Source organism: Cupressus sempervirens, chromosome 5, assembly GCF_028749045.1.
Source record: "Cupressus sempervirens isolate cs-2001-9-10 chromosome 5, ASM2874904v1, whole genome shotgun sequence".
Taxonomy (NCBI): domain Eukaryota; kingdom Viridiplantae; phylum Streptophyta; class Pinopsida; order Cupressales; family Cupressaceae; genus Cupressus; species Cupressus sempervirens.
The window spans coordinates 657,174,335-657,194,163 of NC_143122.1; positions in this window are offsets into that span (position 1 = coordinate 657,174,335).

Sequence of the window (19,829 nt, forward strand, 5' to 3'; positions counted from 1 at the left end):
CAAAATTGTAAACCATAACCTTGTCATAATCTTAATTTTGTTTCATCCTGAGATGAACATATAATCCATAATGAGTTCATACAATCCCCCAGTGTCACAAAATAAGTGTACATGAAAGAAAAATTAGCTTGGTGGCTCCTGTTTTAAGAAAAGAAACCTTGAACTAACCTAGATATATTTTTTTGGACTATTATTTTATGATTAGACTTAAAATTTGGTAATTAATGTTTAATTTGACTTAAGTGTTTAACTTTATTTATTTAATTGATATGATTTTAATAAAGATATGCGTATTTATATAGATCTAGTTGATAAATTTTAGATTTAAATTTTATTAAATAGTAATTCTGTCATGTTTTATGTTGTGATGTATTTTTGTCATGTTTTATGTTTTATGTTTTATGTTGTTTAAACATATATGCAGATTATATTTGATGGACCCACCACCACCCCCTCCCCCTCCCATACCCCCACCTCCGCTCCCTCCATCTCCACCTCCACCTCCACCTCCACCTCCACCCACACCTCCACCACCCACCATAGATGAGCTCCGAGAGACCATGAGGCATAACCTCAATGACCTCATGTGTGATATAGAGTCTATCTGAAATGAGAAGCACCCCCCCCCCACCCCCCTCCTCACCTACTAAATCTTTCAGATAGTATGGAAGGTGTGATTAACTCCATCCATCATTTTGATTCATACATGTTAGGATAAACCACGGACAGAAATAAAAACTACATGAAAATATAACCAATAACAGAAAATAATAGAACACATAGAAATGAACACAAGGCACCAAGATTTAATGTGGTTCACCCAATCCTTGGGCTACGTCCACCAAACAGCAAGTCTGATCTTATTACAATCCAGTGATTACAATCTGTAATCCCTTATAGCTCAATACCATCGCAAGAACCAATTTCGCATCACAACATAATGAAAAATACCCAACCCTAAGCCCTTTTATACAAGTATTAAACCACTTTAGGGTTGTAAAATGTTGGCCATATGTTGGCCATAATATTTTCACTATTTATGAAGTATGTACAGTACTTTCCTGATCAGTCACCACAATCTAACCATCTCCCACTTGGGGACTGATTAGGCTCCACACTAAACAACAATCTCCCACTTGGAGACTGATCTTGTAGCAATACAACTACCACATGGGGCTTGCACTAGATCAAACCACCCTGGACTCTGTTGTTCTTTTATTCATGTTCAGTCTAAAAGACCAACCGAAGCTGAAGAGGAGTTCAGCTTCTCCCTTGTTACAACCTTTGTCAACATATCTGCTAGATTGTCATTGGTATGTATCTTCTCTAGCTTTAACTATCCATCCTCCAAAATTGATCGAATGAAATGGTACCGCAACTGTATGTGTTTGGTCTTAGAATGCAGAGCTAAATTATTAGCAAGATGAATGGCACTCTGACTATCTATAAACAAATAATTATCATTCTGAGGATGTCCCAATTCTTCCAAGAAGAACTAAAGCCATATCATCTCCTTAGCTGCCTCTGTAGCAGCAACATACTCTACCTCTATAGTGGATAAAGCATTAATCTTCTGTAACCTAGAAACCCAGCTCACGGCTGCCCCACCAACAGTAAAGACATAACCTATAGTGCTCTGCCTGGTATCAATATCCCCTACCAAATCTGACTCAACATAGCCCTGTAAATCAGTAGTAGAGCCCCCAAAGTGTAAACACTTATTGGATGTCCCTCTCAAATATCTAAGAATCCACTTAACAGCATTCCAATGCTCAAATCCTGGATGACTCATATACCTACTAACGACTCCCACTGCATGTGCAATATCTGGCCTAGTGCATACCATAGCATACATCCAAATTCCTACAGCTAAAGCATAAGGTACCTTGGACATCTTATCCTCCTCTTCTTGTATCTTGGGACACATCTGCTTAGTCAATTTCAAATGACCAGGTAAAGGTGTGCTGACAAATTTAGCATTCTCCATACAGAAATGTTGCAATACCTTCTCAACATAATCAGCTTGAGATAGCATCAAGGTTCTATTCTTCCTATCTCTGCAAATCTTCATACCAAGGATTTTTTTTGGTACCCCCAAATCCTTCATAGCAAATGCATGTGCTAACTGGCATTTTAGCCCCTTAATATGATCCATGTTAGACCTAGCTATAAGCATATCATCAACATATAGACATAAAATAAAGTAGCTATCATCATCCAACCTCTTAAAATAAACACAATAATCTCAATGACACCTATTATATCCATGCTCATGCATAAAACTGTCAAATTTCAGATACCATTGCTCAGGTGCTTGCTTCAAGCCATATAAACTTTTCTTCAATTTGCACACTAAGTTCTCCTTACCATTGACCTCAAAACCCTGTGGCTGAGCCATATATATTTCTTCATCCAAATCACCATGAAGAAAGGTTGTTTTAACATCCATCTACTCTAAATGCAGATCTTCAGTAGCCACAATACTTAAAAAAGTACGAATAGAAGTCATTTTAACAACAGGAGAAAATATCTCATCAAAATCAATTCCCTTTTCTGTGCAAATCCTTTTACAACTAACCTAGCCTTAAATGTTTTCTTACCTCCTTCCTCTTCTTTCAACCTATAAACTCACTTATTCTGTAAACCCTTTTTATCCGCAGGCAACTTGCACAAATCCCATGTCTTATTTTTTAGCAAAGAGTCCATTTCATCTTTCATTGCAGACTCCCACTAAATCTTAGTATCCACCTGCACAGCTTCATCATAACTTTCAGGTTCACCAGCATTAGTAAGTAAAATAGAATACAAAGAGGGAGAAAACCTTTGTGGAGGTCTAATTTTCCTTGTTGACCATCTAACATTTACTAGTGTGTGTGGTATTTGTTGTTGCAGTTGTTGCACATCATGAGGAATGGCTAGAACATCAACTTTTGGAGTATCATCCAGCACTACATAATCATCTTCTTTCTTCTCATGTTGCTGCAATAGATCTTTGTACAACACTTTCTCATTGAATATGACATCCCGACTTCTAACAATTTTAAGATTTTCAAAATCCCAAAGCCTATAACCAAATTCATTAATGCCATATCCAACAAAGACACATTTCTTTGATTTAGCTTCTAGCTTGGTTCTATTTTCAAAGTCTATATGAGAAAAACCTTCACAACTAAAGGTCTTGAGAAAAGAATAACTCACCTTCTTACCAGTCCATGCTTCCTCTGGAATACCACAGCCCAAAGGAGTAGAGGGACCTCTATTAATCAAATATACTGTAGTATTGATAGCCTTCGCCCACATGTGTAAGGGCAACCCAACATGCAATCTCATGCTTCTTGCACGCTCCATTATAGTCATGTTCACGCATTCAGCCACTCCATTTTCCTGTGGAGTCCTTGGAACAATTTTCTGTCTATGAATACCATTAGTGGAGCAAAAATCTTCAAATTCATACTGCAATACTCACCACCATTCTCAGATCTGAGACAATTTAATTTCTTACCAGTGTCATTTTCAACCAAGCATTTCCATTTCTTAAAAGTTTGAAATACATTAGATTTCTGTCTAAGGAAATAAACCCATACTTTTCTAGTTGCATCATCAATAAATGTAACATAATTATGAGAGCCACCAAAGGAAGATACCTGAGTTGGTCCCCATACATCTGTATGCACAAGCTCTAATTTCTCCTTTTTGTTTTCCTTCCTTGTCTTTACAAAACTCACTCTCTTTTGTTTTCCATACACACAACTTTCAGAGAAATCCATATTCACACATTTCACACCTGGTAAAACTTTCTTTGAATGAAGTACTTTCATACCTTTCTCACTCATGTGCCCAAGTCTATTGTGCCATAGCACTGTATCAGAATCTACAGCAGTTATTTGTTCTCCCTGCTCAACTGCAGCAATTGTTCCTGAACATTCATTTTTCTCTAAAATAATCAAAGTAGAAGGAAGAATATGACCTGTACAAAGATATAAGGTGCCTACTTTCACACCTTTTTCTACTACAAGGGAACCTTTTGAAACCTTCCAATTTTTATCATTAAAAGTAACTACACAACCCTCATCACCGAGTTGCCCGACTGAAATTAAATTCCTACTTAGTTTTGGAACATGTCTTACCTCATGTAGTAGCCAATGATTCCCATTCTGCAACTTAATCTTAATTTTTCCCTTTCCAACAATCTAACAGGGTTCATTATCCCCCAAATAAACAAGCCCAAAATCCCCTTGGACATAATCAATGAAATAACCTCTATGAGGTGTAGCATGAAATGAAGCACCAGAATCTAAAACCCATGAATCATCAACACTCTCTAAAGATAGAAGCAAAGCATCCTCTTCGGATTTGTTACTTACCACATTTTCCTCCTTATCTCCATTTGATTTATCTCCTTCATTTTTCTTTTAATTCCAACAATCTTTCTTTTTCTTCCCTAGTTTCTCACAGTACCAGCAATCATTTGGTCCTCTCGATTGAGACCTCTTCCCCTTTGACTTTCCTCTTGATTTCCCATGATTTCCAGAGTTACTTCCTCTTTCAGTCATTCTGCCCCTGCTTTGTGCATTTAAAGCACTTCCTGATGTAGATCCACCTGAGGATTTCCTACGAGTTTCCTCACTTAAAATAACACCGATCACATCATCATATTTTAGGGTACTAGATCCAAGAACAAAATTACTCACAGCCATTACCAAGCCATTCCAGCTTTCAGGTAAAGAACACAAAATCAAGAGAGCCCTAATTTCTTCATCAAAATTGATACCTATAGAAGTTAATTGGCTAGTAATAGTATTAAACTCATTTAAATGATCTGCAATAGATCCACCTTCTGTCATTTTCATATTAAATAAACACTTCATGAGAAATACCTTGTTTGAAGCGGAGGCCTTTTCATATAGTGTCGCTAGGGTTTTCATCAAATCTTCTGTCATCTTTTCTTTTGTAATATTAAATGCCACCATTGGTGCCAAGCATAACCGAATCCTTCTGAGTGCCTTTCTGTCCAAGAGATCCCATTCAGCCTCTGACATAGTTCCCTGACTCTTGGCTTTGCCTTCCAACGGCTTCCATAAATCCTTCTGATATAGATAGTCTTCCATTTGCATCTTCCATAATTGAAAGTTCTGCCCATTAGACCTGTCAATCCTCAGCTTACCCTCATCTGCCATCGCTCCCACTCAACCATGAGACTCCCACTTAACCATGAGACTTTCCTGCAGACAATAACTGAAAGACAACCTCAATCAAATACCACTTGTTAGGATAAACCACGGACAGAAATAAAAACTAGATGCAAATATAACCAATAAAAGAAAATAATAGAACACACAGAAATGAACACAAGGCACCAAGATTTAACATGGTTCACCCAATCCTTGGGCTATGTCCACCAAATAGCAAGTCTGATCTTATTACAATCCAGTGATTACAACCTAATTACAATCTGTAATCCCTTACAGCTCAATACCGCCACAAGAACCAATTTCGCATCACAACATAATGAAAAATACCCAACCCTAAGCCCTTTTGTACAAGTATTAAACCACTTTAGGGTTATAACATGTCAGCCATATGTCGACCGTAATATGTTAGCTACCATGTCGGTCACGGCTCAAAAAAAAAATTTGGGGCGATGCCTCGAACCCCACTATTTATGAAGTATGTATAGTACTTTCCTGATCAATCACCACAATCTAACAAGACATTGATTCATTTAGATCGTAGAGGGAAAGCATGTGTGCCTTCTACTCCGATGGTTTATCATACAAAGAGGTTTATAACCTGCATATAGGTAAAGGGAATTTTCAACATTATTTTGGAAACCCTAAGATGGGTGAACCAATTGGTGATAAGAAGCCTCATATTTTCATTGGGTGGTGTACACATCCACGTATATCAGCACATTTTTGGGAGCGAGCTAACCACGAGGTGCCCATGTACTTCTTTATGATTTTATGGGCTGAGTTTGAGTTGGTTTTGAAACCCAACTATTTTGATATGAAAGCATTTTAGGGGGTTGGTAGAGGGATGCCTTAGGATAGGCCTATGGAAAAGCTGAGTGATAGAATGAGAAATTGTAGGAAAATTGAGCCCCTTGTACCTCTTCCTATGCCTATTACACCTACTACTCACCATCATCAAGCAGTTTCATCTGCTTTTACCCATTTGAGTGCCCTTTCGAGCAATTTAGTATAGTAGTGGACGCAAGTGGTATATGCTCCTCCACTTGGACATGTTTGTACTAGTTGTGGAGGCATATGCACAGGCCCCCAGAGTGATCCTAGTGTAGCACATGATGGTCATTATGATGAGGGTGTAGATTTTTATGATGATGTATACGCTGCCTGTGGTGATGGTAGTGATGAGATAGATATGTAATCATTTGTTGACCTCATGCAGCGGGGAGAGCCTAGAGAGAGTCAAGAGCAATAGGTAAAATTTTAATTTTACTATAAATATAAAGTACACATAATTATTTACTTTCTACATACATGTATAATTGTGTTGACTATATTAACTTGTACTTTTGAAATAATAGAGGATGGATGATATTGTTCCTCCTAGGAGGTAGTATAGTCTTTTTTCGAGACCTATAGACACTGGCGTCCCTTATACGGTATGCACTTTGAATTACACTATAAGAATGTATATTCAAATTTAAATTTAATAACATGTTCTCATATGTTCTTTTTATCTGATTTTGTAGGGATTGTCTGCATCTACACATATTGATGTTACTACAAGTCCTACTCCAGTTACCACTGAGGCACAACCTCAAATACATGTGGTATGAACTTTTTACTGAAGACAAATAATTTGTATTATTTTTATGTATGTAAATTATTATTAACTTATAATCTAAACAATTTTGACTCACATGTATATGTATTTTATGTGTTTTGATTTTACGAACATTAGCCATATCATACTCATCCATACAGGCCTCAGTATAGTCTATTTTTGACTTCATCTTATGATTATCATGCTAGCATACCTGTAGACACATCTATGACATTAGCTACCACTCAATTATGATATATATATTATATATACATGTTAAATTTATAGTGTATAAAAAATGTAGTGTACAAATTATGTACTTTGTAATTATTCATGTATATTTAATTTTGACTAAATGTTTATGTATCCATAATTTTAGGACTATGTGACCGCGAGTGTTGCTAAGAGCACATGACTTAGCTAGATGGAGGTACCTACATCATCATTTGAGGTCATTATTATGATTTATGTACATAATGTATAGTTCATTATGCTCTAAAATCAAATTTAAAAAATGTATGTATTGTAAATTACAGGACCTCACCACTACTGCATTTGGTAGTTTTGACAGTGCACCTCCTCCCATTACTGAGGGACACCCAGCTCATGTGGTATTTAGTTTATTATTTAGTGAATATTTAATTTAATTGCAAGCTATATTTTAAAACCCATTTCAATTAAGCATGTACATAATGAGATGTGCCTCATGTTACATAAGGTGATCCATCTACCTCACAAGGTATCGGACATGACGAGATGGTTCATATTACACATGATGATCCATCTAAATCCTCTTCACACAGAGTAAAGAGGACATTCGATCAGAAAGATTAGGTTTGTTGGCACCTATAGATTTTTTTTTATGATGTATATTATTTATGATGTACACACTTTGTGTTAGGATAGTTGAAACTGTATGTTAGACCATGTATTTTTTCACTTCATAGATCATGTTATGATGTATGTTAGGCCATGTACTATTTTTTTATGAGTTCTTATCATTCTTGTATATGTAGTACATATTATTATGTTTCACCATCTTTTAAGTATATTCAAACCATTTTTTTTATTCTGAGATATTTTATTAATGAACATATGACACATTTTGTGAGTATATATGCAAGATGACAATAATTTAAACTATCTATAGAGCATCATTGGATAAATATCACATCAAATTTATGCATTGAGATTCATACAAATAAAATTGACCCACTAGATTAAAAAATGTATTAATAACATACCTAACAATGTATCATAAGTGATCTTAATGTGTTGTTTGGTAATGTAAGACTCATTCTCACCTAATAAGACCTATCATGTGGTAGTAAATATAATAATACCTATCATAACCTATAACAGACATAATAACCTATTAGGACTCTTATATCCCCTTAAGACACACATGTATGGATAACGTACCTAACAATGTATCATAAGTGATCTTAATGTGTTGTTTGGTAATGTAAGACTCATTATCACCTAATAAGACCTATTATGTGGTAGTAAATATATGAATACCTATCATAACCTATAACAGACATCATGACCTATTAAGACTCCCATGTCCCCTTAAGACACACATGTATGGATAACGTACCTTACAATGTATCATAAGTGATCTTAATGTGTTGTTTGGTAATGTAAGAGTCATTATCACCTAATATTACCTATTATGTGCTAGTAAACATATTAAGACTTATTAAAATGTATATAAATTATTATGACCTATTAGGACTCCCATGTCCCCTTAAGACACACATGTATGGATAATGTACCTAAAATGTATCATAAGTGATCTTAATGTGTTGTTTGGTCATGTGAGATATAATCAATACAATGAGTAATGATCTAACATATAATCAATACAATGAGTAATGATCTTTAAATTATCATGTGCAACTGACTTTTTTTTAATATTACAATCAATAGTAATTTGAAACTTCAAACAAACATTAATTTAAACATGCTTGAATGTAAAAGTAATGGAACAAAATAGGAGGTCATTACTTAAATTGAAAATTAATTTATAATTTATCAAGTGCATACCTTTAACTTTCAAATAGAAGTAAACTCTCATTTTTGAATTAGTTTGTACAACATATTTCACAACATATGTAAGACAATGTCAATGATATATTTATAGTTCAGTGAACTCAAAACATAAAATTGGTTCAACACATCTCTTCAAATGAGGTCATGTAAAATAAAAATGTAAAACAAAAACACACATGTTAATAAACACATAAATTAATATTCAAGGTATCTGAACTATGTAAATATATCTATAATTTGTATGTACATACTATGTGAAATTGCACAAGATGTTGATGTTCAACCCACTTTAACATTTAAATTTGCATAAATTGTAATTGAGACCTGAATAAGAGGTATATAAGTTCTCTAAATTTGTATTGACAACACAAAAATACATGTAATTAAATTATATAAGTACATATATATAAAAATAATACAATAATGAAAAAACTTACATGTGTTTGATTTAAATGTAGTCATCCCATTGTACCATCTGCATCCTCTCTCTTTTGCAATGCATCTATGATTGTCTCATACTCGTCCATTGAAATTGTCCATAATACCTTATTGGCGGGTCTCCCTTTGTATCTTTCTAATTTGATATTTGTTGCCACAACCAAATGAGAATAGTGTAAAATCTTCTTTTCGGTTTTGTAGTCTTCAAATGCTAGCAAACCATTTCTTCTTGTTACGTATCTACATAGCTAGGTGCTAGCTACAATGATAGACCCGATTGGATACTCAAAACCATCATCCTATACTTGATGACATGTCAATTTTTTCTTAGGTTCCACACATCTAGCTAGCCAATACTTAGTTTGTTCATCATTATCACTAGGTGCAATAATAGCATAAACATGTCCTACAAGATTAGATAAAGCATAGAAACACTTTAATCACATGAGTGTACATATGAAAATTATATAAATTGAAGCATGAGATCAAAAAAAAATCTAATTAAATTGTGCATACCAGGTTCTATGAGGTCTGAAATATGATCATAGTCTTCTGATGCAAAAGTAACCTTCTAGCCTTCATTTACTATATCATCTTCAAAATGTATGTCAATAGGTTCTAATGATCTTTGTTGCCAATCTTCAACCCATTCTATATTCTCACATTCTTCCCATTCACCTGCAAGACAAAATTGACAAAAACAAGCGAGCTCACTAGTCCATATAGTCCAAGTGTTAGAATCTGAACTCCTAAATGAATGTCATTTAGCTGACCCACTGATTGTATCACAATCATATCTTGAAGGGATGTTATTTTCTTCAACTAGGTAGAAGAAACATTTGATTGTAGAGTTCTAATTTGATCCCGTGTATAAATATTTGTTACACCATTCGACAATCTCATGTGCTTTTTTGAATTTAGCTTTTTCCTCAAATTTGAATTGCTCTCTACTAAGGGCTCTCTTCACACATGCACCAACACCATCATGTTCTCCTTTACCATGTCCAGCCTCAAAAAACCTCCACACATGTTGGATGTTATTTTGCCTACGTGTCCTGCTCAACCAATAGAACATTCTAGTATTCTTGAATTGTCTTGTACAATTATCTGACCATATCCAATGTTGTGTCATTTGAATTTGTCTCTCTTTTAAATTATCATAAAAGACCTTGAAACAATATTGGACAAACTCAGATGAATGGAATTTATTATCACTTAAATAAAAATGGTACTCTCTCAATATTTTTAGATCCTCCTCTCTACTATCAGGTGCATACCTATAAACTATATGAACATAAATTGTTACTTGCACTAAATTGTAATATTATTGTTGTACCTCTTCTTGCAGTGCTAGCATGTAGTTCTCTACAAAGTCAACAACTGAAAGTATAGTACCAATTGGAAATGTATTCTTACATATGCAAAATTTTCCATCAAGCCATCTAGAATATTGAGAGTGTTTAAAATATTTTGGTATGATCACACTCTTAAACTCATCCATAAATGCATGACAACTAACTTTATCTGTAACTAGATCACACCTTCTTCCAATCTTCCCATCCTTCAATGGATATTTAATAGTTTTGAATCTTTTTACCTGAACTAATTGTTGTCCAAAAGTAGTCAAAGTATTTTCATGCAAAAATTCATCTAATAAACAAAGATTTCCACACATATCACATGTACTAGAAAGACATGCATTGAAAAGAACGTATTGATCATTAGGTGGCTTACAAAACAAACTTGATATGAAATCTTTTATAGTTTGAGGTGGTATTTTTATACCACATTCTTGCAACATTTTTTTGCTATGCATGGTACCACGTATAGATCGAAATACATCATAATGGTAACAAAAGTGAATATGAGTTTTACAACAACATATGATTCTTTCCTTGTTAATCCTTACATACCATGGTTTACACTTTTAAAAAGATCTTTGACTAATGGTAATATTTAATACCTTACCATCTACAAATTTTTTAAACAATTCAGTTTGAATCATGTCCAAAAGGTGTTTAGGATGTGGATCACGTATTTTTGACCCAATTCTCAATTAAATAACATCTCTTGAATTAGGTGATACTCTTGTATTTGTAGACACCTAAAAATCTTTTTAAAAATAAAGTATTTTTATTTTTTGAAAAAATCCCTGATGACATCATCATTTATTAATTAATTAATTAATTTTTATGCCATTAAATCCCTTTATCTTAATTAAAAATATTTAATTAAGGAATCCCTCCCAAAAATGTTTAAATCTTATTTAAACATTATTTTCTTATTTATTAATTATTTGATTAATAAATTGACCGAAAAACCCAAAATAAATAAAAAATTTATTTTTTGCCCAAAACTTGGCCAATTTTCTTAAGACCACTAACCTCTTCCAAAATCTTCTAATCCTTCTTTAATTTTGATTAAAGGCTAATCCCATCATTTCCTACCCCTAATCCCAACTCAAAATATTTAATTAAGATTAAATATTAATCTTCATGTTTATTAAAAAAGTTTTAATAAATATCTCCTCAACCCAAACCCTTGAAATAAATAAAACTTTATTTATTTCCTAAAAATCTAATTTATCCTCATCCTAAGAAGTTCTAGACTCTTCTAGAAAGTCTTCATCCTCATCCTAGGAAATTCTAGACTATTCTAGAAAGTCTTTATCCTCATCCCTAGTCTAGAGTCTTCTAGAAGATGTCTTTAAATCTAATCCTAATCCCCTCCTAACCTTGTCACATTATCTAAACATGGGTTAAAACTTACTAACCCAAGCCAAAGTTAACAAATATCTCCTCCTTCACCCACCCTCATTAAATGCCATCCACTTGCCTATCCCTAAGCTAATCCTAAACCATTCTAATCCATCCTCTAATCATTTGCACAAGCCTAAACAAGCTTAAAACCTTCCTAATCAAGTCCAAGTCGAAATTGCTCTCATCACCCTCAAAATATCTCAACCATAAAACTTTATGAAGTGCACTAGGTCATAAATGACTCTTACAAGCCCTTTTATTGCTCTTACAAGTCATTATGAGGGTCTTTATGAAGATTTTATCCCTTGAGCCTCCTTTGTTGACTCATCCTTCCCCTTTCCTCCATCCTCTCACCATGTGACATGTGTCACTCCTTGATTGGCTATAAGGAAGCACAATCCATGTGCTCTCTTCTCATGCAATCTGAGCCCTTCATGAGCTTTTTCCCATCCTTGCATCTTAGCCTTCAATCCCTCAAGCCTCTTGCCTATAAATTGGATCCTTCCCCTTTGCAAAATAACACAATCCATGAAGTAAAGTCATAATGCCATTTTGAGAAGCCATTTTACATCAAAACCATACACTCACATTCAAATTCCAACTCCATTTGAAGCCCTTTTTGAAGCATAAGCTTGAGCATACATCCTATCTATTTAGACAAAGCCACTCAACAAGAGAGCTTCTCATTGAGAGAGTCCATTAATGGCTCATATTCTCAATTGAGAGTTCATCTTAGTCTATCTTGAAGTTTATAAATTTTGTTTAGTTTGTAGAAGCTTTATTTAAATTTGGTTTCTATTAGCATACTAGCATTGCTCATATACATTTTGGCACGCCCGGTGGGACCCCGCATGGGTCATCTTCATTAGCTTTTTTAGTCAAGTTTTGTATGTTGTTTGCTGATTTTGGCTAATTTTGCTTATTTTTGTGATTGGTAGGATTGTATAAATTGGTTTTGTAGGTCCACATGAGCATGAAGAAGACAAAGGAACTCATAATCTATCTCATAGTGTTTGCAGATTTTTCAAGCTTATAGGTGGACAAAGAACTTGAAATTATTCTTCTTCTTCTTGTCTATATTCTTCTTATTCCATCTACTTCTTCTTCTTCTTCTTGTGGGAGATCTTGGCCATTTTTTTTTAAGGAAGCAAAATCATACACACTTCTTTTTAGTGCTTAAAATGAACCCCCAAATCATACTTAAATCCATTGAAAAATTAAAAATTTACAAAAAAGAAAAAATCTTTTAACAAGTTAAACTAAACCAATCTAATCATTTGCATCCTTGCAACATCAAGGTTTTAGATGCATTCATGCAAAATTAGGAACACTTCATTTTTGGGAATTTAAAAAGAACTTCAAGTTTCCATTTCAAAAGGTTCAAAATCAACACTAAGTGCACACTAAAGTTCTTTTAAAAAATCTCATGAAAACTAAGAGTCCTACATGGTTGCCAAAAATTGTCCTAAAAGCTTTGTTATTTGTTCCAAACAAATGTCTTATTGCAAAATCTTGAATGTTTCTTAGGTTTTTCATGCATCAAAACAATCTAGGAATATCATTTTTGGGCTTAAAACATGCAAACTAGAACACAAAATCTTGAATGAAAACCAAATTCCAAAGAGTCATTTTCACTTTTGAGTCCAAAACAATCTTGAATGATCTAAGGTTAAAACAAAGAACTTCAAAGTTCTTAAAACAACACACAAAATCTCAATCTTGAATGCTCAAAAGAAAACACTTGAATGTTTAACCACTTGTCTTTGAATGCACGTTGCTAAAATCACTCTTGAATGCCATGGATTAAAATCAAATTTTCCTTGAATGCATGATTAAAACAACAAATCCAAATCTTGAATTCTAAGGATCAATTAACCATTGCAATATCAAACACTTCATTTGGAGCTTCTAAAAATTGAACAAAACAAATCTCTTCTCTACATGCAATCTAGGTAAAGTTTGATTTTTGGACATTTAAGAAACTTTGTTAAGTTAAAATACAAATTTGCAAAAATCAATTTGAGTAGTTCCTTGGACTCACCTCTTTTCTAATCACCCATCAAATATTAACCATTGGTTGCAATCTCAATGCCATTTACGGGGATGGGTCTACTTGAAAAAGGTGTTAAATGTTCCACAATCTAACTCACTCACTTGGTCTTTGAATGTTTGCTTTAACTTTATCAAAATTCTTAAATGATCAAAACTCTAGATTAAATCGATCACACTTCTAGTTTGGGCACTAAAATTGAACAACAACTGACGTGGAGAGCCTCCAGGCACGCGCTTGAAATTGAATCTCACACACTTTTGTTTTGGGCTTAAAACAAACTCACACTCAATCTTAAATGCCTTAAAGAAAATTAATTGATACTTGACATGGAGGGCCTCTGGGCGCACGAGTTTTCTTTTGTTGACCCTAACTCTTCTTATTGTTTGCATTCTTTGATCGATTTACTTTTGTTGGTGCTTCAAGTTAGAATAAACATTGTCTCTTAAACATGAGTGCTTGCAAAGTCTAGATCAGAAAATTTAAGCGTCAGTTGGTAAAAAAACAAGCGTGTTTTTTAGCCCAAGGTAATCCAAGTCTTCTCTCCCCTTGTCATCTTTCGAGGCCATCTTGGGTGCATAAGATTAAGATCCAAAACTTTGTTTCTTTTTAGGAGGCCTTCTTGGGGATTTCATCACCCCTTGGATGACCTCAACTCCAGCGTTCTGGCAGAGTATAAGAATTGGGAGGTGAATCAAAAGGCACCTCTCTTGGGATCAAGATTTTTGTCACTTGGGCTAGGCCTCAAGGAACTTTATACCCTTGAGAAGTGAAAGAGGAGAAGTGGGTTACCACTCCTCTCGCCTGTGTGACATCTTTTTGGTCTCATCTACGGATTTGGGCCTCACGTACCTTGGGTATATCGAGGACTCCTTAGCTAAACCAACTGTCAGCCTTGTAGACAACCATCTAGGATGTTAATGTGTTTGAGGTGACTGATCGAAACATTTTTAGAACATACACACTCCTTGGTGCATGTATCACTTTTTGAGAATCAAAAACTTCTATCTAGTTGTTTCTATCTATTGCTTGATCTTTTATTTGTTGAATGAATGTTTGCCAAACTTGGTCAATCCTAGCTTAGGGAATACTTAGCATAGTCACTGCCTATTCCAGAAGTTGAACGAGTTGAAGCAAAACAACCAAGATCTCTCAAAGCCAAGCAGATTCAGGAATTGATGTTAGAGCAACCCAAACCCAAACAGAAGTTCCACAAAGTTAAACTCAAACCATCTCTAGCATACCAAGAACTTTCAGCCAAGAGAAAAGAAATAACACCAAGCCCACGAATTTTCAAACTCCACAAAGTAGAGGAAAAAGCTACCGACGAAGCACTTCAAGAGGCCTAGTTAGAGCGCAACATCAAATTTAGCCAACATCCAGGAGTTAATCCTGCTTATGCCTTACCAACTAGGCATAATTTCTATGATTAGACACCCTTGTTTCTCCACATCTTCTTGGATAAGCTTCAGTTTAGAGTCATCTTTGTAGAAAAGCCAACCATCTTAGGTTATCCCCTTAAGCATTATTAGCTCATCCATCTCATTTAGAATCAAACCATCTAGCCAGCAATCAAAACCTCACATCCAAGCCTTCAAAATTGTTGTCACTTTTGCCAAAAGTTTGCCACTCCTAAAATCTTCCAAATCCATCAATCTCACCAAGGTTATCCCTTTGATAGAGCTTTGTCTAGGGTAATCTAGCTTTGTCAGTTGTTATCCCTCATCACCTTGAGCTAAAGGTTGGGATCCACAAGTGGTCAATCTCATGTTCTTCCTAAAGGATCATCAGTCTATCCTTAAGTTTACACAATCACCACCAAGCTTGCACATAGGAAAGCAAACCTTTCGTGCTTTGGCAACATATCTTTGAAGTTAGAATCTCCAACCCAATCCTCCTTAGGTTTTTTCATATAGCTTTGCTTTAACCTAGGAAATCATTTGCATAGAGAAGCCTTCCCCCTTTTGCATCCATCAGCATTATTGCATCTCATCCCTAGGAGCATTTTGCATGCCACCCGTCACTCGCTTAGCCAAGAAGAAAGAAACAATGGAGTCCTATCATTTGGATCGAACAGCCTCACCCCCCTTGATCACTCAGCCATCCTTTAGCCCAGAGAAAGCTATGCCATCATGTACTAACATTGAAGCTTTCATGAACCAACCAGGAAATGCAGTATTGGTAAATGCCATTATAGACAAGAACAAAGAGACAATCATGGCTAATTTTCGAAGGGAAAATGTAGGAACCTTTGACTTTGGAAGACCCCCTCCATTATCAGATCCATCTCACCCGTTGTTTGGGCAGCTACCACCACCCATAGGCTCTTATGATCCAAATTATCCTCAATATATGCCAAAAGAAGAGCCTCCAACCAATCCATATGATCCAACAGACCCAAACATACCATCATCCACCCAAGTTGAAATCTCCATGCCGCAAGCCAACCCAGCCACCACCACTCCATCCTTGGTTCATACATCTTCGCTCCAAACCCCCTTTACCCAGAACAACTCACCGTTCACCCCCTTCACTATTGTTGTTGCTGCTCCCCAACCCAGCCTTCCAAATCCACCCATCTCCCAAATCAGTGCTAGCACCTTTGGCCAACCTTAGCAATATACAACAGGGATGCCACCCATGGGGCCAAGTAATCAACCTTTCATCACCCCCAGCTTGTTCACTACAGCCCAAAGCACACTCCCATCATTTCCATTAGGTTCTGGGAGCTCAATACCATTAGCCGCAAATCTACAAGCTACTACCCTCACTCCACAATGCTATCAAATCCCACAAGCTACTACCAATTTTCTACCAAGCTCCCAAGTGACCCCAGCCCCTGCCACCACTCTACCAAGCTTCCAAATCCAACCACAAAGCTATCAAACCCCATCAGTTCCATTCCCAAGCTTTCAATTCCCACCACCTCCACCACCAACTAATCCATTACCTCCAATTACCAACTACTTTTCAATGCCACTTCTAGGAGGTAATCCACCACCCCAGCCAACCACCAATTATTTGCAGATACCATCCCAAATGGGGGCACAACCCACATATATTGGTCAAACCCCACAAGCCCCCCGATCCTTTCCCCAAGCCTCTCAACCATCTTATACCTTACCTCCACAAAGAAATCCATTTATCCCACAGCCAGCTTATGTTCCTCAATCCCAACCTCAAATCCCATATCAACAGCAAGCCTCACAGCACATGCAGCAATATGCACCACCTCACCCTCAGCAACCTGTCATCCACCATGCAACTGCCCAAACAATGTACAATCCCTATCAGCAAATCCCTCATAGCCATCCATATCCAGTGGCCCCATCCAGCACATACCTACCTCAAGGCACTCCTACATTGGGGCCACCCCAGCCATCACCTATCAATTCAGAATGGGAGCAAATGAAGATAACTCTGAAAGCCATCCAAGAAGGGAATGATCCGAAGACATTCAAGTTTGAGAATGTGTGTCCTTACCCATTTGATAGAGCCATTACCATGACACCATTTCCCGAACACTTTGAGGTACCCAAATTTGACAAATTCAGAGGAAAAGGAGACCCTGTCACACATATCAAAGAATTTTACATGCACTGCCAGGACGTAGCATACAATGATGTCTTCCTCTTGCGCCTTTTTCCCAAAATCTTTGTTGGACCAGCTCTTGAATGGTTTTATAGAATCCCCTATGGCACAATTAAAAACTTTGCTGAATTATCTGAGGCATTCGTAGCCCAATATGCCCATCTTGTTGAAACAGAGCTATCAATAGTTGATCTTGTCTACACCAAGCAAAGAGGTGGAGAAAGCCTTGTTGAATACCTGCAAAGATGGCAAACCCTTACCACCCGCATATCCTGCACCTTGCCAAAACACCATGTGGTGAAAATGTTTATTGATAATGCCCATCCTAGCTTGGCTCACCACATCACCATGAACTGTTTGCAGACCTACAAAGATATCAAAAAGAAAGGAATGATCCTTGAGCAAGGACTCATTAAAGATGGTGTGATCAAGATTTACAAGGAAGCCAACCAAAATCAATCACATTCCAATGACAAGTCTAAGTATTGGAACAAAAACAAGCACATTGCAACAGATGGTGTCACTAACACCAGACATGTGAATATTGTTGGTCCTTCTCACAACCAGTCCAACCCACGATATCAACCAAACAATAAACAATCTATCAACTACCAACAATAGAATAACCAAAGCTATCAAAACCATAATCCAAGACCCAACTTCCAAGGGTCTAGCAATCAAGCTAATGCCATCAATGTAGCTATAGGACAAAAGCCTAGATTCAAACCTACACCTAGAAACTATACACCCCTTGGTGAGCCATTGGATGTCATTTTTGAGAAATTAGTCAGGGAAAACCTCATCAAATTTCCTCCTACCCAGAAAATTGACCCAAGCCAATCCAAAGCTGCATGGTACAAAGATAATGAGTACTGCAAATTTCATAGGGTAAAAGGTCACACTACCCTCAGATGCATGAAACTGAAAGACTATGTGCAGGACCTCATTGATCGGAAGGAAATCACTGTTGGTGCCCAAACCTCTCCCAATGCAGGCTTACAGATCTATCAAAAAGCTTTTCCTCCACACCACAACCAAAATCTTGGAAATGCACCTATCCAAACCAACAACAACAACACCAACAACTGTCAGCCAAACCAATAGCATGGGAAGAACAATGACCACACTTCATCCTATATAGACTATGGTAACCTTATAGGTTGTATATCCGAGAAAGAGCCTTCCGTCAATGTTATCAATATCCAAGGACCAAACAATGAGTGTGCAGTCACCACTCAAAGAGCGCAATTTAACATCGCAGGCCCACCTGTTACACCAACACCATCAGCTCAGTCAAAAAGAGAGTGCAATATCTTGGAACACCTTGGGAACATGCCAGCCCAAATCTCCATTTTAGACCTTCTTCACACTAGTCCTGTGTACAAGAACATCCTTGACAGTGCTCTATAGAATCTCGTGTCCCTTTTGATATCAATGCTACTGATTTTTGTAATCTTGTTGGACACCTCTTATCCTCATGTGCCCTATCGTTCAAACCCACCAACATACCCGTGGTCGAGCCAGATCACACCCTTCCGCTTCGCATAGCCATCATGGTATCCAACTTTGCTGTGAAAAGAGTAATGATAGATAATGGATCAGCCTTGAATATTTGCACTCTAAAATTCATAAAACAAGCTGGGTATACTGAGGTAGATATCATCAATGAGGTTATCACCATCAAAGCTTATGACAACTTGGAAAGAACCACAGAAGGAACTATTTTGCTGCCAATCAAGGTTGGCCTAGTCATCCAAGAGACACTCTGCCATGTTATTGATCTAAACCTACCATTTAACATCCTCCTCGATCGCCCATGGATTCATGCCATGAAAGCCGTTCCATCCACTTACCATCAGTGTGTCAAATTTCTGCATCAAGGCACTGAGGTAACCATCCATGCCAATCCAAAACCCTTTGCTTACTGCAATGCAGTTGAAGCTTCATATACAAACCATTACCCTTGAATTGATATCGGCACATCCATCGCCAGCTCATCCCACACTTATAATGACCCAGAAACCATCCTCGCCTCTACCCTGTCTACCGTGAAGATCAATAACAAAGGTTGTGGAGAGTATAGCCTGTCAAATGCATTTGCTGTCGGGGCACTCCCACTTGATCCACATGCCCATGGACAACTGAAA